This window comes from Triticum aestivum, chromosome 1A, assembly GCF_018294505.1.
Source record: "Triticum aestivum cultivar Chinese Spring chromosome 1A, IWGSC CS RefSeq v2.1, whole genome shotgun sequence".
NCBI lineage: Eukaryota > Viridiplantae > Streptophyta > Magnoliopsida > Poales > Poaceae > Triticum > Triticum aestivum.
The window spans coordinates 527,609,505-527,632,692 of NC_057794.1; the positions used below are offsets into that span (position 1 = coordinate 527,609,505).

The window sequence follows — 23,188 nt, forward strand, 5'->3', positions numbered from 1 at the left end:
ACCGCGATCTACACCAACACCTCCGCCATGTTCACCAACATCTCCATCACCTCCCCCCTCTATCTACAGCGGTCCACTCCCCCAACCCGCTGTACCCTCTACTTGAACATGGTGCTCTATGCTTCATATTATTATCCAATGATGTGTTGCCATCCTATGATGTCTGAGTAGATTTTCGTTGTCCTATCGGTGGTTGATGAATTGCTATGATTGATTTAATTTGCTTGTGGTTATGTTGCTATCCTTTGGTGCCCATCATATGATTGCACGCATGGATCACACCCTAGGGTTAGTTGTATGTTGATAGGACTATGTATTGGAGGGCAAGAGTGACAGAAGCTTCAACCTAGCATATAAATTGATGCATACCGGATTGAAGGGGGACCAATTTATCTTAATGCTATGGTTGGGTTTTACCTTAATGAACATTAGTAGATGCGGATGCTTGCTAATAGTTCCAATCATAAGTGCATAGAATTCCAAGTCAGGGATGACATGCTAGCAGTGGCCTCTCCCAAATAATACTTGCTATCGGTCTAGTAAAGTAGTCAATTGCTTAGGGACAATTTCGCAACTCCTACCACCACTTTTCCACACTCACTATATTTACTTTATTGTTTCTTTTATCTAAACAGCCCCTACTTTTCATTTATGTAATCTTTATTATCTTGCAAACCTATCCAAAAACACCTACAAAGTACTTCTAGTTTCATACTTGTTCTAGGTAAAGAGAACGTCAAGCATGCGTAGAGTTGTATCGGTGGTCGATAGAACTTGAGGGAATATTTGTTCTGCCTTTAGCTCCTCGTTGGGTTTGACACTCTTACTTATCGAAAACTGTTGCGATCCCCCATACTTGTGGGTTATCAAGAGACAACATACATCTCATCAAAATATCGAACATTTGGGGAACTCTTTGAAGTTCAAAATATCAACTGCACGCCCATCAACATACAACTTGCGGGTTCCGCCCATGAACCTATGCATAGGGGTTGGCACATGTTTTCGTCTTGACTCTCCGGTAGAAACTTTGGGGCACTCTTTGAAGTTCTTTGTGTTGGTTGAATAGATGAATCTGAGATTATGTGATGCATATCATATAATCATACCCACGGATACTTGAGGTGACATTGGAGTATCTAGGTGACATTAGGATTTTGGTTGATTTGTGTCTTAAGATGTTATTCTAGTACGAACTCTAGGATAGATCGAACGGAAAGAATAGCTTCGTGTTATTTTACTACGGACTCTTGAATAGATCGATCAGAAAGAATAACTTTGAGGTGGTTTCGTACCCTACAATAATCTCTTCGTTTGTTCTCCGCTATTAGTGACTTTGGAGTGACTCTATGTTGCATGTTTAGGGATAGTTATATGATCCAGTTATGTTATTATTGTTGAAAGAACTTGCACTAGTGAAAGTATGAGCCCTAGGCCTTGTTTCCTAGCATTGCAATACCATTTACGCTCACTTTTACCACTTGTTACCTTGCTGTTATTTTATTTTCAGATTACAAATACTTATATCTACCATCCATATTGCACTTGTATCACCATCTCTTCGCCGAACTAGTGCACCTATACAATTTACCATTGTATTGGGTGTGTTGGGAACATAAGAGACTCTTCGTTATTTGGTTGCAGGGTTGTTTGAGAGAGATCATCTTCATCCTACACCTCCCACGGATTGATAAACCTTGGGTCATCTACTTGAGGGAAATTTGCTACTATCCTACAAACCTCTGCACTTGGAGGCCCAACAACGTCTACAAGGAGAAGATTGCGTAGTAGACATAACCCCATAGCTCGTCTCCGGTGGACCCTCTGCGACTTCCGCCGGCTCTCTGTCAAGGCCGCGCCCCATCGTCGTCGGGGGCTGCTGGCACCAAGTCCCTGCCGCTTCCGCCTCCCCCTCCAGGTCCGCCGCCGGTGGGTTTGGTTCTAGTCGGCGTTCCGTGGAGCCATGTGGTCAGCGCCAGGTTAGTGGGCAGCATGGCGGTGGTCGGGCCTAGGTTTTCGGCCCCGTTCAAGCCGGTGGAATCAAGGGAGGCGGCGCCCCCTTTGCTGGCTGATCAGGTGGATGTGTGCTTCCTGGAGCCGGGCCCCGATCTCCGGGCGCTCGAAGATGAGCTCTCTTGGGTTGTGGTGGTGACCGTCGTTGGTGCTCGGGACGCGGCGGATCTGGTCGCGGTGGCCGGAGATCTTGTTCAGGAGTTTGAGCTGGCCCCACTTGACATGTCCATTAGAGAATACTTCCCTGAGGATTTCCTTGTGCTTTTCCATTCGTCAGAGTTCAGATGTAGGTTTCTCAGGCGCGGGCGGGCCGGCACGCACTAGTTGGATCTCGTGCTCGTGCCATGGTCACGCCACTCGCATGCCATGGCCATCACCATGCCGTTCCTGGTGCTGCGTGGTATTCCGGCAAACGCGTGGACGCGGCGCACGACGGAGGTTCTTCTGCATGGCTTGGGAATTGTGGTCAAGGTTTGTGCATCTACAGCGGAGTGTAGCGATATGGCTGGTGAGGGAGTCCTGGATTAGGGGGTCTCCGGACAGCCAAACTATATCCATTGGCCGGACTGTTAGACTATGAAGATACAGGATTGAAGACTTCGTCTCGTGTCCGGATGGGACTCTACTTGGCGTGGAAGGAAAGCTAGGCAATATGGATATGTATATCTCCTCCTTTGTAACCGACCTTGTGTAACCCTAGCCGCTCCGGTGTCTATATAAACCGGAGGGTTTTAGTCCGTAGGACAACATACAATCATACCATAGGCTAGCTTCTAGGGTTTAGCCTCTCCGATCTCGTGGTAGATCTACTCTTGTACTACCCACATCATCAATATTAATAAAGCAGGACATAGGGTTTTACCTCCATCAAGAGGGTGATGACCCACATGTATAGGGGATCTATCGTAGTCCTTTCGATAAGTAAGAGTGTCTAACCCAACGAGGAGCATAAGGAAATGATAAGCAGTTTTCAGCAAGGTATTCTCTGGAAGTACTGAAATAAGTGGTAACAGATAGTTTTGTGATAAGATATATTGTAACGAGAAACAAGTAAAAAAAGTAAATAAAGTGCAGCAAGGTGGCCCAATCCTTTTGTAGCAAAGGACAAGCCAGAACAAACTCTTATAATAGGAAATGCGCTCCCGAGGACACATGGGAATATCGTCAAGCTAGTTTTCATCACGTTCATATGATTCACGTTTGATACTTTGATAATTTGATATGTGGGTGGACCGGTGCTTGGGTGCTGTTCTTACTTGAACAAGCATCCCACTTATGATTAACCTCTATTGCAAGCATCCGCAACTACAACAAAAGTATTAAGGTAAACCTAACCATAGCATGAGACATGTGGATCCAAACCAGCCCCTTACGAAGCAACGCATAAACTAGGGTTTAAGCTTCTGTCACTCTAGCAACCCATCATCTACTTATTACTTCCCAATGCCTTCCTCTAGGCCCAAACAATGGAGAAGTGTTATGTAGTCGACGTTCACATAACACCAGTAGAGGCTAGACAACATACATCTTATCAAAATAACAAACGAATACCAAATTCACATGACTACTCATAGCAAGATTTCTCCCTTGTCCTCAGGAACAAACGTAATTACTCACAAAGCATATTCATGTTCATAATCAGAGGGGTAATAATGTGCATATAGGATCTGAACATATAATCTTCCACCAAATAAAGCAATTAGCATCAACTACAAGGAGTAATCAACACTACTAGCAACCTACTAACACCAATCCCGGACTTTGAGACAAGAATTGGATACAAGAGATAAACTAGGGTTTGGAGATGAGATGGTGCTGGTTAAGATGTTGACGGAGATTGCCCCCTCCTGATGAGAGGAGCGTTGGTGATGACTATGGTGATGATTTCCCCTCCGGGAGGGAAGTATCCCCGGCAGAACAGCTCTGCCGGAGCTCTAGATTGGATCTGCCAAGGTTCCGCCTCGTGGCGGCAGAGTTTCGTCCCGAAAAGTTCCTCCCTATCTTTTTCTCATCGAAAGACCTCATATAGGAGAAGATGGACGTCAGAGAGCCACCAGGGGGCCCACGAGGTGGGGGGCGCGCCCTAGGGGGGGCGCCCCCACCCTCGTGAGAAGGGTTGGGCCCCCTGGCCTTCATCTTTGGAGAGGATTTTTCTTTATTTATTTTAAGACATTCCGTGGAGTTTCAGGACTTTTAGAGTTGCGCAGAATAGGTCTCTAATATTTGCTCCTTTTCCAGCCCAGAATTATAGCTGCCGGCTATTGGAAATATGCCCTGGAGGCAATAATAAATTAGTTATTATTATATTTCCTTGTTCATGATAATCGTTTATTATCCATCCTAGAATTGTATTGATAGGAAACTCAGATACATGTGTGGATACATAGACAACACCATGTCCCTAGTAAGCCTCTAGTTGACTAGCTCGTTGATCAATAGATGGTTACGGTTTCCTGACCATGGACATTGGATGTCGTTGATGACGGGATCACATCATTAGGAGAATGATGTGATGGACAAGACCCAATCCTAAGCCTAGCACAAGATCGTGTAGTTCGTATGCTAAAGCTTTTCTAATGTCAAGTATAATTTCCTTAGACCATGAGATTGTGCAACTCCCGGATACCATAGGAATGCTTTGGGTGTACCAAACATCACAATGTAACTGGGTGGCTAGAAAGGTGCATTGCGGGTATCTCCGGAAGTGTCTGTTGGGTTGGCATGAATCGAGACTGGGATTTGTCACTCCTGTAACGGAGAGGTATCTCTCGGCCCACTCGGTAGGACATCATCATAATGTGCACAATGTGACCAAGGAGTTGATCACGAGATGATGTGTTACGGAACGAGTAAAGAGACTTGCCGGTAACGAGATTGAACGAGGTATCGGGATACCGACGATTGAATCTCGGGCAAGTATCGTACCGATAGACAAAGGGAATTGTATACGGAATTACTTGAAACCTCGACATCGTGGTTCATCCGATGAGATCATCGAGGAGCATGTGGGAGCCAACATGGGTATCCAGATCCCGCTGTTGGTTATTGACCGGAGAGTCGTCTCGGTCATGTCTGCGTGTCTCCCGAACCCGTAGGGTCTACACACTTAAGGTTCGGTGATGCCAGGGTTGTAGAGATATTAGTATGCGGTAACCCGAAAGTTGTTCGGAGTCCTAGATGAGATCCCGGACGTCACGAGGAGTTCCGGAATGGTTCGGTGGTCAAGATTTATATATAGGAACTCCAGTTTCAGCCATCAGGAAAGTTTCGGGGGTAATCGGTATTTTACCGGGACCACCGGAAGGGTCCCGGGGGTGCACCGGGTGGGGCCACCTATCCCGGAGGGCCCCATGGGCTGAAGTGGGAGGGGAACCAGCCTCTGGTGGGCTAGTGCGCCCCCCATGGGCCTCCCCCTGCGCCTAGGGTTGGAAACCCTAGGGGTGGGGGCGCCCCACCTGACTTGGGGGGCAAGTCCCCCCTTGGCCGCCGCCCCCCTTGGAGATGGGATCTCCTAGGGCCGGTGCCCCCTAGGGTCCCTATATATAGTGGAGGGGAGGGAGGGCAGCCCCACCCAAGTCCCTGGCGCCTCCCTCTCCCTCCGTGACACCTCTCCCTCTCGTTGGTGCTTGGCGAAGCCCTGCCGAGATCCCGCTGCTTCCACCACCACGCCATCGTGCTGCTGGATCTCCATCCACCTCTCCTCTCCCCTTGCTGGATAAAGAAGGAGGAGTCGTCTCTCCGTTCCGTACGTGTGTTGAACGCGGAGGTGCCGTCCGTTCGGCGCTAGGATCATCGGTGATTTGGATCACGACGAGTACGACTCCATCAACCCCGTTCTCTTGAACGCTTCCGCTTAGCGATCTTTAAGGGTATGAAGATGCACTCCCTCTCTCGTTTCTAGTATCTCCTAGATTGATCTTGGTGACACGTAGGAAAATTTTGAATTATTGCTACGTTCCCCAACACCCGCATTCTCTCTCCTTATGTAAACCTTGTAAAATAAGAGAGAATAGCCATAAGTATTGTGACATAAAGTGAAATAACAGTCCATAATGCAATAAATATCGATATAAAAGCATGATGCAAAATGGACGTATCAACTCCCCCAAGCTTAGACCTCGCTTGTCCTCAAGCGAAAAGCCGATAACAATAAATATGTCCTTAGAGGTAGAGGCGCCGATAAAAATAAAATACGGGCATGAAGGCATCATGATTATTCTCATAACAGCAACATATATAGATTTTGTCATATGATTACTTATGTTCAAGTGATGATCTATTCACAATGCAAAAGTATAAATCATAAACCTTATCGGGCTCCGACAAACTATAATCTCAGTCATTGAAGCAATTGCAATTTATCATAACATCAGAAAGAGTCTATGTCAGAGCTAAAAAGAAAGTCCACATACTCAACTATCATTTAGTCCTCCATAATTGCAAACACTCGCGCAATACTTGTGGTTATGAAGTTTTAATAGGACACAGAGAAAGATAGGGGCTTATAGTTTTGCCCCACAACCTTTTACCTCAAGGGTAATGTCAACAATAATGGTTCATGCTCCCCTACATCCAATTAGATATATATATATCATGTTCTTTCCAACATGCTGAGCTTGCCAAAGGATAAAATGAAAAAGAAAAGGTGAAGATCACCATGACACTTGGATAAGGCAGAAGATAATAATAAAGGATAGGCCCTTCGCAGAGGGAAGCAGAGGTTGCCATGCGCTTTTATGGTTGGATATATAAAATCTCAATGCGAAAGAACGTCACTTTATATTGCCCCTTGTGATATGAACCATTATTATGCAGTCCGTCGCTTTTATTACTTCCACATCACAAGATCGTATAACGCTTATTTCTCCCACACCAATCAATCATACATATTTAGAGCAATTTTTATTGCTTTGCACCAATGACAACTTACTTGAAGGATCTTACTCAATCCATAGGTAGATATGGTGGACTCTCATGGCAAAACTGGTTTAGGCATTTTGGAAGCACAAGTAGTATTTCTACTTGGTGCTGAGAATTTGGCTAGCATGAGGAGGAAAGGCAAGCTCAACAAGTTAGAGGATCCATGACAACATACTTTATCTCAGATATAAGAAAGACATAACTCATTACGTTGTCTTCCTTGTCCAACATCAACTCTTTAGCATGTCATATTTTAATGAGTGCTTACAATCATAAAAGATGTCAATGATAATATATCTATATGTGAAAACCCCTCTTTCCTTATTACTTCGTATTAATTGCAACAAAGATCAAAGCTCTGTGTGCCAACTCCCAACAACTTTTAATCATCATACTCTTTATATGTGAAGTCATTACTCTCAATAAGATCATTATGAACTTTTTGTTTCTTTTTATTCTTTTTCTCTTTTCTTTTATTCACCCAAGATCATGGTAAAATAATCAAGCCCTTGACTCAACACTAATCTTTATTATATATAACTCACGGACTCGATTACATAGAGAGATCATAAAGCAAAACTCAAAACTAGATCATGCCATAAACTTTATTCTACTAGATCAAGATACTACTAATAGGATCGAACTTAGAAAACGATAAAGATAGGAGTTGTGATGGTGATACGATACCGGGGCACCTCCCCCAAGCTTGGCAGTTGCCAAGGGGAGTGCCCATACCCATGTGATTATATCTCCTTTGTTGTTGGTGTAATATGCGATGATTCCCCTCAGGATGTGGTTCTCCTCCTCGAGCTTATTGACTTGCTGTTTGAGGTCCATTATTTCCTTACGAAGCTTTCCTGTGATAGCTAAAGCTCCTTGCACCCAAGGGTGTTGCATAGTTGCGGGAGAACAAGTGACACTCCTCTTCATATTTTCATAAGAAAGAAATCTAACATTAGAAGGGATAACCGAGTTTGGAATATCTGAGCTCTGTGGTTCCCCCATCGTGAACCCAGCTCGGAGGCGAGAGGTGACTTCTTGATCCTCCATGGCATCTACTCTCATCAAGTCAGCCTCCATCTCTTCCTCTGTTGCTGGCCCAAAGTGGTTAGCGTCGCTGTTTGCCCTTGGTTCCGGTGTCGGATTAGATACCCAGCTCTCCCCGATTGACTCTTGAGAAGACATCTTGCTCTAATCTGCAGCAGCAACAGGTCAAAAACAAAAACAGAGGAAATTTGCATGATACAAGAGTCAAAACCCCCGGGAGATTATATAATGATTTTTTACCAACCAAAATACGTACCGTGCAAGAAAAGGAGTCCGGAGGGCACACGAGGTGCTTAGGAGGTAGGGGCGCGCCCAGGGGGGTAGGGCGCGCCCAGGGGGGTAGGGCGCGCCCACCACCCTCGTGGGGCCCTCGTGTCCATCCCGGACTGCTACTTATTTTTCTATTTTTCTAAATATTCCAAAATGGAGAAATATTGCCTTAAAAATTGTTTTGGAGTCGGTTTACTTGCCGTACCACATACCTATTCCTTTTCGGAGTCTGAAATGTTCCGGAAAGTGTCCCTTATGTATTCCTCCGGGGTTACGGTTTCAATAATATTGGTTTCAACATTTATGGGATTACCTGCGATATAATGTTTAATTCTTTGACCGTTTACCACCTTCGGATTTGTGCCCTCAAAGTTGTTGATTTTTATGGCACCCGAACGATAGACCTCTTCGATAACGTAGGGGCCTTCCCATTTAGAGAGAAGTTTTCCTGCAAAAAATCGTAAACGGGAGTTGTATAGCAATACATAATCACCTACATTAAACTCACGCTTTTGTATACTTTTGTCATGCCATCTTTTAACTTTTTCTTTAAACAACTTGGCATTTTCATAAGCTTGGGTTCTCCATTCATCATGTGAGCTAATATGAAATAACCTCTTCTCACCGGAAAGTTTAAAATCATAGTTGAGCTCTTTAATAGCCCAATATGCCTTATGTTCTAGTTCGAGAGGTAAATGACATGCTTTCCCATAAACCATTTTATACGGAGACATACCCATAGGATTTTGGTATGTAGTTCTATAAGCCCATAATGCATCATCAAGTTTCTTAGACCAATTCTTTCTAGACCTATTAACAGTCTTTTGCAAAATTAATTTGAGCTCCTTATTGCTCAACTCTACTTAACCACTAGACTGTGGGTGATAAGGAGATGCAATTCTATGATTAACATCATATTTAGCAAGCATTTTACGGAAGGCACCATGAATAAAGTGTGAACCACCATCAGTCATTAAATATCTAGGGACTCCAAACCTCGGAAAAATAACTTCTTTAAGCATTTTAATAGAGGTGTTATGATCAACACTACTAGTTGGAATAGCTTCTACCCACTTAGTAACGTAATCAACAACAACTAAAATATGTGTGTATCCATTAGAGGCAGGAAAAGGTCCCATATAATCAAAGCCCCAAACATCAAACAGTTCAATAACAAGAGAATAATTCATAGGAATTTCTTGATGTCTACTAATATTACCAATTCTTTGACATTCATCACAAGACAAGACAAACTTACGGGCATCCTTGAAGAGAGTAGGCCAATAAAAACCAGATTATAATACTTTATGTGCAGTTCTATCTCCAGCGTGGTGTCCTCCATAAGACTCGGAGTGACACTTGCGTAGGATCTGTTCATGTTCATGCTCAGGTACACAATGTCTAATAACACCATCTACTCCTTCTTTATAAAGATGTGGGTCATCCCAAAAGTAATGTCTTAAATCATAGAAAAACTTTTTCTTTTGCTGGTATGTGAAGCTAGGTGGTATAAATTTAGCAACAATATAATTAGCATAAGCAGCATACCATGGAGTGCTACGAGAAGTACTTATAACATTTAATTGTTCATCAGGAAAGTCATCATTAATAGGTAGTGGGTCATCAAGAATATTTTCTAACCTAGATAAGTTGTCTGCAACGGGGTTCTCAACTCCCTTTCTATCAACAATATTCAAATCAAATTCTTGTAGCAAGAGAACCCATCTAATAAGTCTAGGTTTAGCATCTTTCTTTCCCATAAGATATTTAATAGCAGCATGATCAGTGTGAATAGTTACTTTAGAATCAACAATATAAGATCTGAACTTATCACAAGCAAATACAACTGCTAAAACCTCTTTTTCAGTAGTAGCATAATTTCTTTGAGCATTGTCTAGAGTCTTACTAGCATAATGAATAACATTTAATTTCTTATCAACTCTTTGCCCTAGAACAGCACCTACAACATAATCACTAGCATCACACATAATTTAAAACGGTAAATTCCAATCAAGTGGCTGAACAACAGGTGCAGAGACTAATGCTTTCTTAAGTATTTCAAATGCTTCTACACAATCATCATCAAAGACAAATGGTATATCTTTTTGCAATAAATTAGTCAGAGGCCGAGAAATTTTTGAGAAGTCCTTAATGAACCTCCTGTAAAATCCGGCGTGACCAAGGAAACTTCTTATACCTTTGATGTCCTTGGGACATGGCATATTTTCAATAACATCAACCTTGGCTTTATCAACTTCAATACCTCTTTCAGAAACTTTGTGCCCCAAGACAATACCTTCATTAAGCATAAAGTGGCACTTTTCCCAATTCAAGGCAAGATTAGTTTCTTCACATCTCTGCAAAACTCGATCAAGATTGCTCAAGCAATCATCAAAAGAGGAACCATAGACGGAAAAGTCGTCCATGAAAACCTCACAAATCTTTTCACAAAAGTCAGAGAATATAGCCATCATGCATCTTTGAAAGGTAGCAGGTGCATTACATAAACCAAAAGGCATACGTCTATAAGAAAAATTACAAAAAGGGCATGTAAAAGTAGTCTTTGATTGATATCTAGCCGACACAGGTATTTGAGAGAAACCAGAATAACCATCTAGAAAGCATTAGTGTGTATGTTTGCATAATCTTTCTAGCATTTGATCAATAAAAGGTAAGGGGTAATGATCTTTCTTAGTAGCTTTATTTAATTTGCGGAAATCAATTACCATCCTATAACTTGTGATAATTCTTTGTGGAATCAATTCATCTTTATCATTACGAACAACAGTAATACCTCCCTTCTTAGGGACACAATGGACAGGACTTACCCACTCACTATCAGCAACGGGATAAATTATACATGCCTCCAGAAGCTTGAGTATTTCTTTTCGTACCACTTCTTTCATTTTAGGATTCAGACGTCGTTAAGGATCACGAACTGGTTTGGCATGTTCTTACCTTTTATTGACATTAAGTGGGACTAATGCCCTTAAGATCATCAAGAGTATATCCAATAGCAGCACGATGCTTCTTCAGAGTTTTCAACAATCTTTCTTCTTCATGCTCTGAAAGGTTAGCACTAATAATAACAGGATATATCTTCTTTTCATCAAGATAAGCATATTTAAGATTATCAAGCAACGGTTTAAGCTCAAACACGGGATCACCCTTAGGTGGAGGAGGGTCCCTACAATTTCAACAGGAAAATTGTGATGCAGAATAGGTTCCTATTTAAAGAATACTTCATCTATTTCCCTTCTTTCATTCATAAACATATCATCTTTGTGGTCTAGCAAATAGTGTTCTAAAGGATCACTAGGAGGTATGGCAATAGAAGCAAGGCCAATAATTTCATCCTTACCAGGTAATTCTTCCTCACGATATTGTTTACTAAATTTAGTGAAATTAAACTCATGAACCATATCATCCAAGCCAACAGTAACAACATTCTTTGTGCAATCTATGGTAGCATTGACAGTATTTAAGAAGGGTCTACCAAATATAATGGGACAAAAGCTATCTTGTGGGGAACCAAAAACAAGAAAATCAGCAGGATATTTAGTTTTCCCAGACAAGACTTCAACATCTCTAACAATTCCCATCGCTGAAATATTATCTCTATTAGCAAGTTTAATTGTGACATCAATATCTTCTAACTCAGCAGGTGCAATTTCATTCTTAATTTGTTCATATAAGTCAATAGGTATTACACTAGCACTAGCACCCATATCACATAAGCCATGATAACAATGATCTCCTATTTTAACAGAAATAACAAGCACGCCTACCACATGTCTATGTTTATCTTTATCACAAGGCTTAGCAATTCTAGCAGTTTCACCTTTGAACTGGATAACATGCCCATCAATATTATCAGACAAGAGATCTTTAACAATAGCAATATTAGGTTCTAGTTTAACTTGCTCAGGAGGTGTATAAGTTCTAATATAGCTTTTATGAACAACAGTTGAAGCTTTAGCATGATCCTTTATTCTAATAGGGAAAGGTGGTTTCTCAACATAAGAAGTAGGAACAATAGGATCATTATAAGTGACAATCTTTTCTTCAACTTTAATAGGTGCAGCTACTTTTACTTCTATGGGAGGATGATATTTAAACCACTTCTCCTTAGGGAGATCAACATAAGTAGCAAAAGATTCACAGAAAGAAGGTACTATCTCAGAGTCAAGTCCATATTTAGTGCTAAACTTACGGAAAATATCGGTATCCATAAACGATTTAACACAATAAAACTTAGGTGTCATACGTGACTCCTTACCTTCGTCGAGGTCCCAATCTTCAGAGTTGCGTTTAATTCTATCCAATAAATTCCATCTGAATTCAATAGTATTCATCATAAAAGAGCCAGCACTAGAAGTATCAAGCATGGTGCGATTATTTTCAGAAAGCCGAGCAGAAAAACTTTGCATAATTATTTCTCTCGAGAGCTCATGATTGGGGCATGAATATAACATTGATTTAAGCCTCCCCCAAGCTTGAGCGATACTTTCTCCTTCGCGAGGCCAGAAATTATATATATAATTGCGATCACGATGAACAAGATGCATAGGGTAATACTTTTGATGAAATTCCAGCTTCAATCTTTTATAGTCCCATGATCTCATATCATCACATAGCCTATACCATATCAATGTGTCTCCCTTCAAAGATAAAGGGGAGACCTTCTTCTTAGCAACATCATCGGGTATCCCTGCAAGCTTAAATAATCCACAAACTTCATCCACATATATTAAGTGCTCATCAGGATGCTTTGTTCCATCTCCTGTAAAAGGGTTAGCTAGCAGTTTTTCCATCATACCCGAAGGAAATTCAAAAGGAGTTTCATTTTCAATAGGTTCACTAGGTTGAGGAGCAACTCTTTGCTCTACTGGACGGGGTGAAGATACCCCGAACAAGACCCTCGGAGAATTACTTTCCATAGTAACAAGTGACAGTAAATTTCAGCACACTATATAAATTTTTCCTTACCAAATTCCACCTACCAAAGGTGCTACACTCCCCGGCAACGGCGCCAGAAAAGAGTCTTGATGACCCACAAGTATAGGGGATCTATCGTAGTCCTTTCGATAAGTAAGAGTGTCGAACCCAAAGAGGAGCAAAAGGAAATGATAAGCGGTTTTTAGCAAGGTATTCTCTGCAAGTACTGAAATAAGTGGTAACATATAGTTTTGTGATAAGATAGATTGTAACGAGCAACAAGTAAAAAAAGTAAATAAAGTGCAGCAAGGTGGCCCAATACTTTTGTAGCAAAGGACAAGCCGGAACAAACTCTTATAATAGGAAAAGCGCTCCTGAGGACACATGGGAATATCGTCAAGCTAGTTTTCATCATGTTCATATGATTCACGTTCAATACTTTGATAATTTGACATGTGGGTGGACCGGTGCTTGGGTGTTGTTCTTAATTGAACAAGCATCCCACTTATGATTAACCTCTATTGCAAGAATCCGCAACTACAACAAAAGTATTAAGGTAAACCTAACCATAGCATGAGACATATGGATCCAAATCAGCCCCTTATGAACCAACGCATAAACTAGGGTTTAAGCTTCTGTCACTCTAGCAACCCATCATCTACTTATTACTTCCCAATGCCTTCCTCTAGGCCCAAATAATGGTGAAGTGTTATGTAGTCGACGTTCACATAATACCACTAGAGGCTAGACAACATACATCTTATCAAAATATCAAACGAATACCAAATTCACATGATTACTCATAGCAAGACTTCTCCCTTGTCCTCAGGAAGAAACGTAATTACTCACAAAGCATATTCATGTTCATAATCAGAGGGGTAATAATATGCATATAGGATCTGAACATATAATCTTCCACCAAATAAACCAATTAGCATCAACTACAAGGAGTAATCAACACTACTAGCAACCTACTAGCACCAATCCCGGACTTTGAGACAAGAATTGGATACAAGAGATAAACTAGGGTTTGGAGATGAGATGGTGCTGGTGAAGATGTTGATGGAGGTTGCCCTCTCCCGATGAGAGGAGCGTTGGTGATGACGATGGTGATGATTTCCCCCTCCGGGAGGGAAGTATCCCCGGCAGAACAGCTCTGCCGGAGCTCTAGATTGGATCCGCCAAGGTTCCGCCTCGTGGTGGCGGAGTCTCATCCCGAAAAGTTCCTCCCTATTTTTTCTCATCGAAAGACCTCATATAGGAGAAGATGGACGTCGGAGAACCACCAGGGGGCCCACGAGGTAGGGGGGCGCACCCTAGGGGTGGGGGGCGCCCCCACCCTCATGAGAAGGGTGTGGGCCCCCTGGCCTTCATCTTTGGCGAGGATTTTTCTTTATTTATTTTAAGACGTTCCGTGGAGTTTCAGGACTTTTGGAGTTGCGCAGAATTGGTCTCTAATATTTGCTCCTTTTCCAGCCCAGAATTCCAGCTACCGGCATTCTCCCTCCTTATGTAAACCTTGTAAAATAAGAGAGACTAGCCATAAGTATTGTGACATAAAGTGAAATAACAGTCCATAATGCAATAAATATCAATATAAAAGCATGATGCAAAATGGACGTATCAGAGGGCCTGAACCTGGGTAAAACATTGCATCCCCTGCCTCCTGTTACCATCCGCCTTAGACACATAGTTCGGGACCCCCTACCTGAGATCCGCCGGTTTTGACACCGACATTGGTGCTTTCATTGAGAGTTCCTCTGTGCCTTCGCCAGAAGGAAGGATGTCTCGTCTCGTCTTTCAAGATGGTACTATTGTTGGGAGAGCTTTGGCTGTCGGCCAAACTCTCCGGCTAGGCGGGTTCATCATGACCGCCTGTTCGGCCGCCGCCCCGACGATGAATTCTCGGGTCATCGAAAACAGCCTCCACGTCAAATCGGCACTCGCCGAACAGATGGATCTAATGGAGCTCTCCTCCTTAAATGAGCTCTTGGATCGCATCGCTGCCTTGGGAGTCGCTACGGACTATGATCGAATTGGGCTCAAACCCGATCAAAGGGAGATTAATTCTCCACCGGTCACCCATCATATTGCAGTGGTGGAGGAACAATGTAGCGACCTTTCCTCTATCCTGAGGACCAACTATGTCCAGATTTCCGAGCTCTCCGAGCTGGACGCCCGTTCGTGGGAGGACAACATCCAATCCCTGAACTTAGAGTCAGACAGCGGACCAGGATTAGCGGGTAACACCCCGGAACCGGAACTTCCAAAATTGGAAACTCCTTGGCCCCTGGATCCCAGATCGGGTAGGGGTTCGGATTCAACTCCACCCACCCACCCAAACACAAGCGATCTTTCCCACATCAGGCAAGAGCCCCAGGAAACAGTACATCATTACTAGGCCAGATTCCTCCTTGCGTTGAACAAGGTTAAGGACTGTTGCGAGGAAGACGCAATCTTATTTTTCTGCAATAATTGCACAGACAAGGGAATCCTTACCTCCATAAATCACCATGAGATAACATGCTTTGCTGACTTGGCGTCCATAGTACGAATGTACTGTGCGATGGAAAGTGCCTGGAAAACCAATACAAACTTTTAGGATAACCTGGCCCTGAACACAAACCCAGTCCGAAATAAAAGGGCGCATCATCACAATACACCTGGGTTAACTACCAAAAAGCAAAAACCCTCTACAGGGCAAGGAACCGTACTGGAGGGATGGCTCAACGGACCCTGCAAAATTCATAGCACGGCGGATATAATACCAACGCACAGCCTTAGAGCATGTTGGATACTACGGCAGGTGGCCAAAAGTGGTGAGGATCTTCTTATCCCACATACCACGGAGCACCACCCAGTGGACAACAATACGGTGTTAACAATGTTCGAGACCTTTGCGTCAAATAATAGGCGCAAGCGAACACTCCGCAGCATGGCCGAAATCTGCCACGTAGCAGCAACAAATTCATGGAGTGACACGGCTATTACCTTCAATGCCAGTGATGAACCTAAATTCCGAACAGCCCGAGCACCAGCCGCACTAGTCCTCGGTCCAATCGTGGGCGGCTTTCGACTCACCAAAGTACTCATGGACGGCGGCATCAGACTAAACCTCATCTATGAGGAAACTCTCCAAAAGATGGAAATAGACTGGAACCGCACGGAGCAATGTAGCACAACCTTCAGAGGAATTATCCCCAGTCGGGAAGCACGTTGTGCTAGGAAAATCACACTATATGTGGTATTCGGCACGCCAGACAATTACAGGTCCGAAGAAATCACATTCCAAGTGGCCCCGTTCAGCAGTGGCTATCACGCTCTTTTAGGAAGGGAGGCATTCACAATCTTCCAAGCCGTACCCCATTACGGGTACATGAAGCTTAAAATGCCCGGGCCCAACGGAATAATCACTCTCGCCAGTGATCCGGACACAGCACTCCACGCCGAAAACAAAACAGCCGCATTGGCCCTCAAGGCATTATCCAAAGCCCTCTCGGCCAAGGAATTAACCACGCTACGCTCCACGGTGGACAGGGACGATGTGATACTCGACAAGAGATCCAAGTCCACCTCTTTTAAACCAGCGGATGAAATAGTCAAATTCCAAGTCCACCCAACGGACCCTACAAAAACAGCCTCCATCGGGGCACAGTTAAACCCCGATGTAGACGCCGCACTACGAGAGTCCTTGCGCGAGAATTGGGACATATTCGCTTGGCATCCTTCAGACATGCCAGGAATCCCACGCAGACTCGCCGAGCATAGCCTCAATATCCTAAAGGGATTCAAGCCGGTCAAGCAAGCTCTTCGGTGTTTCCCCGAACCTAAGAGACGGGCCATGGGAGAAGAACTAGCCAAGTTATCGGAGGCCGGATTCATCAGAGAAATAAAACATCCAGAATGGCTAGCAAACCTGATGATGGTACCAAAGAAGGACAAATCCTGGCGCCTTTCATCGATTTCAAAGACCTCAATAAAGCTTGCCCAAAGGATCCCTTCCCCCTCCCACGCATCGATCAAATCATTGACGCTACCGCAGGACACAAGTCATTGTGTTTCCTCGACGCATACTCTGGTTACCGCCAAATCAAGATGGCGGAGTTCGACCAAGCCGCAACTGCATTCATCACACCATACGGTCCCTTCTGTTTCAATACAATGCCTTTTGGGCTCAAAAACGTCGGCGCAACATATCAGCGCATGATTCAAACATGCCTGGAGAAACAAATTGGCAAAACAGTAGAGGCATACGTAGACGATGTGGTCGTCAAAACCAAACACATCGACTCTTTGATAGATGACTTGAGTCTCACATTCGACAACCTCCAAACATATGACATCAAGCTCAATTCGGAAAAATGCGTTTTCGGCGTACCAGCCGGAAAACTCCTGGGATTCATTGTCTCCAGTAGAAGTATTGAAGCTAATCCGGCCAAAATCCGAGCGTTGTCACAGTTGGCTACCCCAACAGACCTCAAACAAATCCAAAAGCTAACTGGATGCATGGCGGCTTTAAGTTGGTTTATCTCCCGCTTGGGAGAAAAGGCTTTACCCCTTTATCGCCTCCTTCGGCGCACCGAACACTTCGAGTGGACAGACGCGGCCATAGCCGGATTGGAAGAAATAAAGGCCATTCTGGCAACCAACCCGATCCTGTCCGCGCTAAACATCAGCGAACCAATGTTGTTGTACATTGCGGCAACTCATCAAGTTGTAAGCGCGGTGCTCGTTGTCGAACGGGAATCGGAGGGACACAAATTCCCTCTTCAAAAGCCGGTATACTATGTATCCACTGTCCTCACTCCATGCAAATTACGGTACCCGCATTACCAAAAAATAGCATATGCGGTATTCATGGCATCACGGAAACTGCAACACTACTTTCAAGAGTGTTTGGTTAAAGTAGCCTCAGAAGTGCCACTTAATGATATTATCAACAATCGCGACGCTACGGGCCGGATTGCCAAATGGGCCATTGAGCTCTTCCCATTCGACATAACATACAAACCTTGCTGAGCCATTAAATCGCAAGTACTGGCCGACTTCGTCACCGAATGGACGGAGGCCGAACTCCCTAAATAGTACGGCGCATACTCCAATCGGATCATGCACTTCGACGGTTCTAAAATGCTGGCCGGTCTAGGGGCTCGCGTCGTCCTGACATCCCCAACCGGAGGTACCGTTCGGTACATACTGCAAATATTGTATACAGATTCCAACAATGCAACCGAATACGAAGCTCTGTTGCATGGTCTTCGGATGGCAGTCTCCATGGGCATTCAATGCCTGGAGGTGCATGGGGATTCAAACCTCGCAATATCCCAAATAAATAGAGATTTCGACGCCAAGGATCTGAAAATGGCGGCCTATCGAAACACTGCCCTAAAAATGTCAGCTCGGTTCGAGGGACTCGAATTTCACCACGTGGCTCGAGAAAACAATTAGGCGGCGGATATCCTCGCCCGCATCGATGCAAAACGCGACGCGGTCCCCCCCCCCAACATATTTTTGGAAAGGCTTTTTAAGCCATCCGTAGCATGGGAAGGAGACTGATACGTCTCCAACGTATCTATAATTTTTGATTGCTCCATGCTATATTATCTACTGTTTTGGACTATATTAGGCTTTATTTTCCACTTTTATATTATTTTTGGGACTAACCTATTAACCGGAGGCGCAACCCAGAAATTGCTGTTTTTTTGCCTATTTCGGTGTTTCGGAGAAACGAAATATCAAACGGAGTCCAAATGGAATAAAATCTTTGGGAACGTGATTTTCTCACCGAACGTGATCCATGAGACTTGGACCTTACTGTAAGGGATCAAAGAGGAGGTCATGAGGGTGGGGGCACCCCCCTAGGGCACGCCCCCTGCCTCGTGGGCCCCTCGGTGCTCCACCGACGTACTTCTTCCTCCTATATATACACACGTACCCACAAACGATCAGAACAGGAGCCAAAAACCTAATTCCACTGCCGCAACTTTCTGTATCTACGAGATCCCATCTTGGGGCCTGTTCCGGAGCTCCGCTGGAAGAGGGTTGTCATCAAGGAGGGCTTATACATCATCCTAGCCCCTCCGATGAAGTGTGAGTAGTTTACCTCAGACCTTCGGGTCCATAGTTAGTAGCTAGATGGCTTCTTCTCTCTCTTTTAATCTCAATACAAAGTTCTCCCCCTCTCTTGTGGAGATCTATTTGATGTAATCTTCTTTTTGTGGTGTGTTTGTTGATACTGGTGAATTGTGGCTTTATGATCAAGTCTATCTATGAATAATATTTGAATTTTCTCTGAATTCTTTTATGTATGATTGGTTATCTTTGTAAGTCTCTTCGAATTATCCGTTTGGTTTGGCCAACTAGATTGGTAGTTCTTGCCATGGGAGATGTGCTTAGCTTTGGGTTCGATCTTGCGGTGTCCTTACCCAGTGACGGAAGGGGCAGCAAGGCACATATTGTATCGTTGCCATCGAGGATAACAAGATGGGGTTTATTTCATATTGCATGAATTTATCTCTCTACATCATGTCATCTTGCTTAACGCGTTACTCTATTTTAACTTAATACTCTAGATGCATGATGGATAGCGGTCGATGAGTGGAGTAATAGTAGTAGATGCAGAATCATTTTGGTCTACTTGTCACGGACGTGATGCCTATATACATGATCATGCCTACATATTCTCATAACTATGCTCAATTCTGTCAATTGCTCAATAGTAATTAGTTCACCCACCGTAGAATACTTATGCTCTTGAGAGAAGCCACTAGTGAAACCTATGGCCCCCGGGTCTATTCTCATCATATCAATCTCCATCACTTTAATCTTGCTTTGCTTTTTTACTTTGCCTTTACTTTTTACTTTGCATCTTTATATCAAAAATACCAAAAATATTATATCTATCAGATCTCTGTCTCGTAAGTGACCGTGAAGGGCTTGACAACCCCTAATCGCGTTGATTGCGAGTAGCTATCGTTTTGTGCAGGTACGAGGGACTTGAGCGTGGCCTCCTACTTGATTAATACCTTGGTTCTCAAAAACTGAGGGAAATACTTACGCTACTCTACAGCATCATCCCTTCCTCGTCGGGGAAAACCAACGCAAGCTCAAGACGTAGCAAGAAGGATTTCTGGCGCCGTTGCCAGGGAGTCTACGCAAAAAGTCAACATACCAAGTACCCATCGCAATCCCTATCTCTCGCATTACATTATTTGCCATTTGCCTCTCATTTTCCTCTCCCCCACTTCACCCTTGCCGTTTTATTCTCCCTCTCTATCTCTCTCTATCCTCCCTCTCTATTTTCCTCTTTTGTCCGCTTGCTTTTTGTTTGCTCATGTGCTAGTTTGCTTGTTTGTCGCGATGGCTCAAGATCATACTAAATTGTGTGATTTCACCAATACCAATAATAATGATTTCCTTAGCACTCCGGTTGCTCCTCTTACTGATGCTGAATCTTGTGAAATAAATACTGCTTTGTTGAATCTTGTTATGAAAGATCAATTCGCCGGCCTTCCTAGTGAAGATGCCACTACTCATCTGAATAGCTTCGTTGATTTATGTGATATGCAAAAAAAATATGTCGATAATGATGTCGTTAAATTGAAGCTATTTCCTTTTTCGCTTAGAGAACGTGCTAAATCTTGGTTTTCGTCTTTGCCTAAGAAGAGTATTGATTCATGGAACAAGTGCAAAGATGGTTTTATCTCTAAGTATTTTCCTCCCGCTAAGATGAACTCTCTTAGAAACGATATTATGAAATTTAAACAACTTTATCATGAACATGTTGCACAAGCTAGGGAGATAATGAAATTAATGATACGTAATTTCCCTACTCATGGTTTGAATTTGTGGATGATTATACAAAATTTTTATGCCGGATTGAATTTTTCTTCTAGAAATCCTTTGGATTCGGCCGCGGAGGCACTTTTATGGAAATCACTTTAGGAGATGCTACTAAATTCCTATATAATATTATGGTTAATTATTCTCAATGGCATACTGAAAGAACTTCTAATAAAAAAGTGCATGCGATAGAAGAAATCAATGTGTTGAGTGGAAAGATGGATGAACTTATGAAATTATTTGCTACTAAGAGTGTTTCTTCAGATCCTAATGATATGCCTTTGTCTACTTTGATTGAGAATAACAATGAATCTATGGATGTGAATTTTGTTGGTAGGAATAATTTTGGTAACAACGCTTATAGAGGGAATTTTAATCCTAGGCCATATCCTAGTAATCCTTCTAATAATTATGGGAATTCCTACAATAACTCTTATGGAAATTATAATAATATGCCCTCTAATTTTGAATCCAATATTAAAGAATTTATTTCTTCGCAAAAGAATTTTAATGCTATGATTGAAGAAAAATTGCTTAAGATTGATGATTTGGCTAGGAACGTTGATAGAATTGCTCTTGATGCTGATTCTTTCAAACTTAGATCTATTCCACCTAAGCATGATATCAATGAGTCTCTAAAAGCCATGAGAATTTCAATTGATGAGTGTAAGAAAAGAACCGCTAGGATGTGTGCTTCCAAAGATGCCTTTATTAAAGCGTGTTCTTCCAATTCCTATGAAAATCAAGATGAATATCTAAAAGTTATTGATGTGTCTCCAATTAAATCTTTATTTTGCGATATGAATCTTGATGAAACTGAATATGATCTTCCTTTACCTAGAAGGCGTTCTAAAAATTCAGAGTATTTAGATCTTAATGATGAAATTGATGAAAGTGGGATTGAAAGAAATAAAAATCTATATGTTACTAAACCCACTATATTGGATTTCAAGGAATTTAATTATGAGATTTGCTCTTTAATTGATTGTATTTCCTTGTTGCAATCCGTGCTAAATTCTCCACATGCTTATAGTCAAAATAAAGCCTTCACCTAACATATTGTTCATGCCTTGATGCAATCTTATGAAGAAAAACTTGAGTTGAAAGTTTCTATCCCTAGAAAACTCTATGATGAGTGGGAACCAACTATTTAAATTAAAATTAAAGATCATGATTTTTATGCTTTGTGTGATTTGGGTGCTAGTGTCTCTACTATTCCCAAGACTTTGTGTGATTTGCTAGATTTCCGTGATTTTGATGATTGCTCTCTAAACTTGCATCTTGCGGATTCCACTATTAAGAAACCTATGGGAAGAATTGATGATGTTCTTATTGTTGCAAATAGGAATTATGTGCCCGTAGATTTCATTGTTCTTGATATAGATTGCAATCCTTCTTGCCCTATTATTCTTGGTAGACCTTTCCTTAGAACGGTTGGTGCGATTATTGATATGAATGAAGGGAATATTAGATTTCAATTTCAATTAGAAAAAGGCATGGAACACTTTCCTAGAAAGAAAATAAAATTACCACATGAAACCATCATGAGAGCTACTTATGGATTGCCTACCAAAGATGGCAATACCTAGATCTATCCTCGCTTTTATGCCTAGCTAGGGGCGTTAAACGATAGCGCTTGTTGGGAGGCAACCCAATTTTATTTTTATTCCTTGCTTTTTGCTCCTGTTTAGTAATAAATAAATTATCTAGCCTCTGTTTTGGTTGTGTTTTTGTGTTTAATTAGTGTTTTTGCCAAGTAGAACCGTTGGGAAGACTTGGGGAAAGTCTTGTTGAACTTGCTGTAAAAAACAGAAACTTTAGCGCACAGGAGAACTGTGGTCATTTTTATTTAGAGAGTGCTATTTAGTTAATTATGTTTGAAGATGATTAATAGATACATTCCTCACTTCCAGCAATTTATTTTAGAATTTTTGGGGTTCCAGATCTTGCGCTAGCTACAGATTACTACAGATTGTTCGGTTTTTGACAGATTCTGTTTTTTGTGTGTTCTTTGCTTATTTTGATGAATCTATGGCTAGTAAAATAGTTTATAATCCATAGAGAAGTTGTAATACAGTAGGTTTAACACCAATATAAATAAATAATGTGTTCATTATAGTACCTTGAAGTGTTCTTTTGTTTTCTTTCACTAACGGAG

The 23,188-nt window shown here is 42.5% G+C and overlaps 1 pseudogene; it reads left to right on the forward strand.

The window, feature by feature from the left end:
• The first annotated feature begins 1,992 nt into the window (after positions 1-1,992).
• The window catches only part of LOC123043088 (uncharacterized), a 32,310-nt pseudogene continuing 11,114 nt past the window's right edge, over positions 1,993-23,188 (forward strand).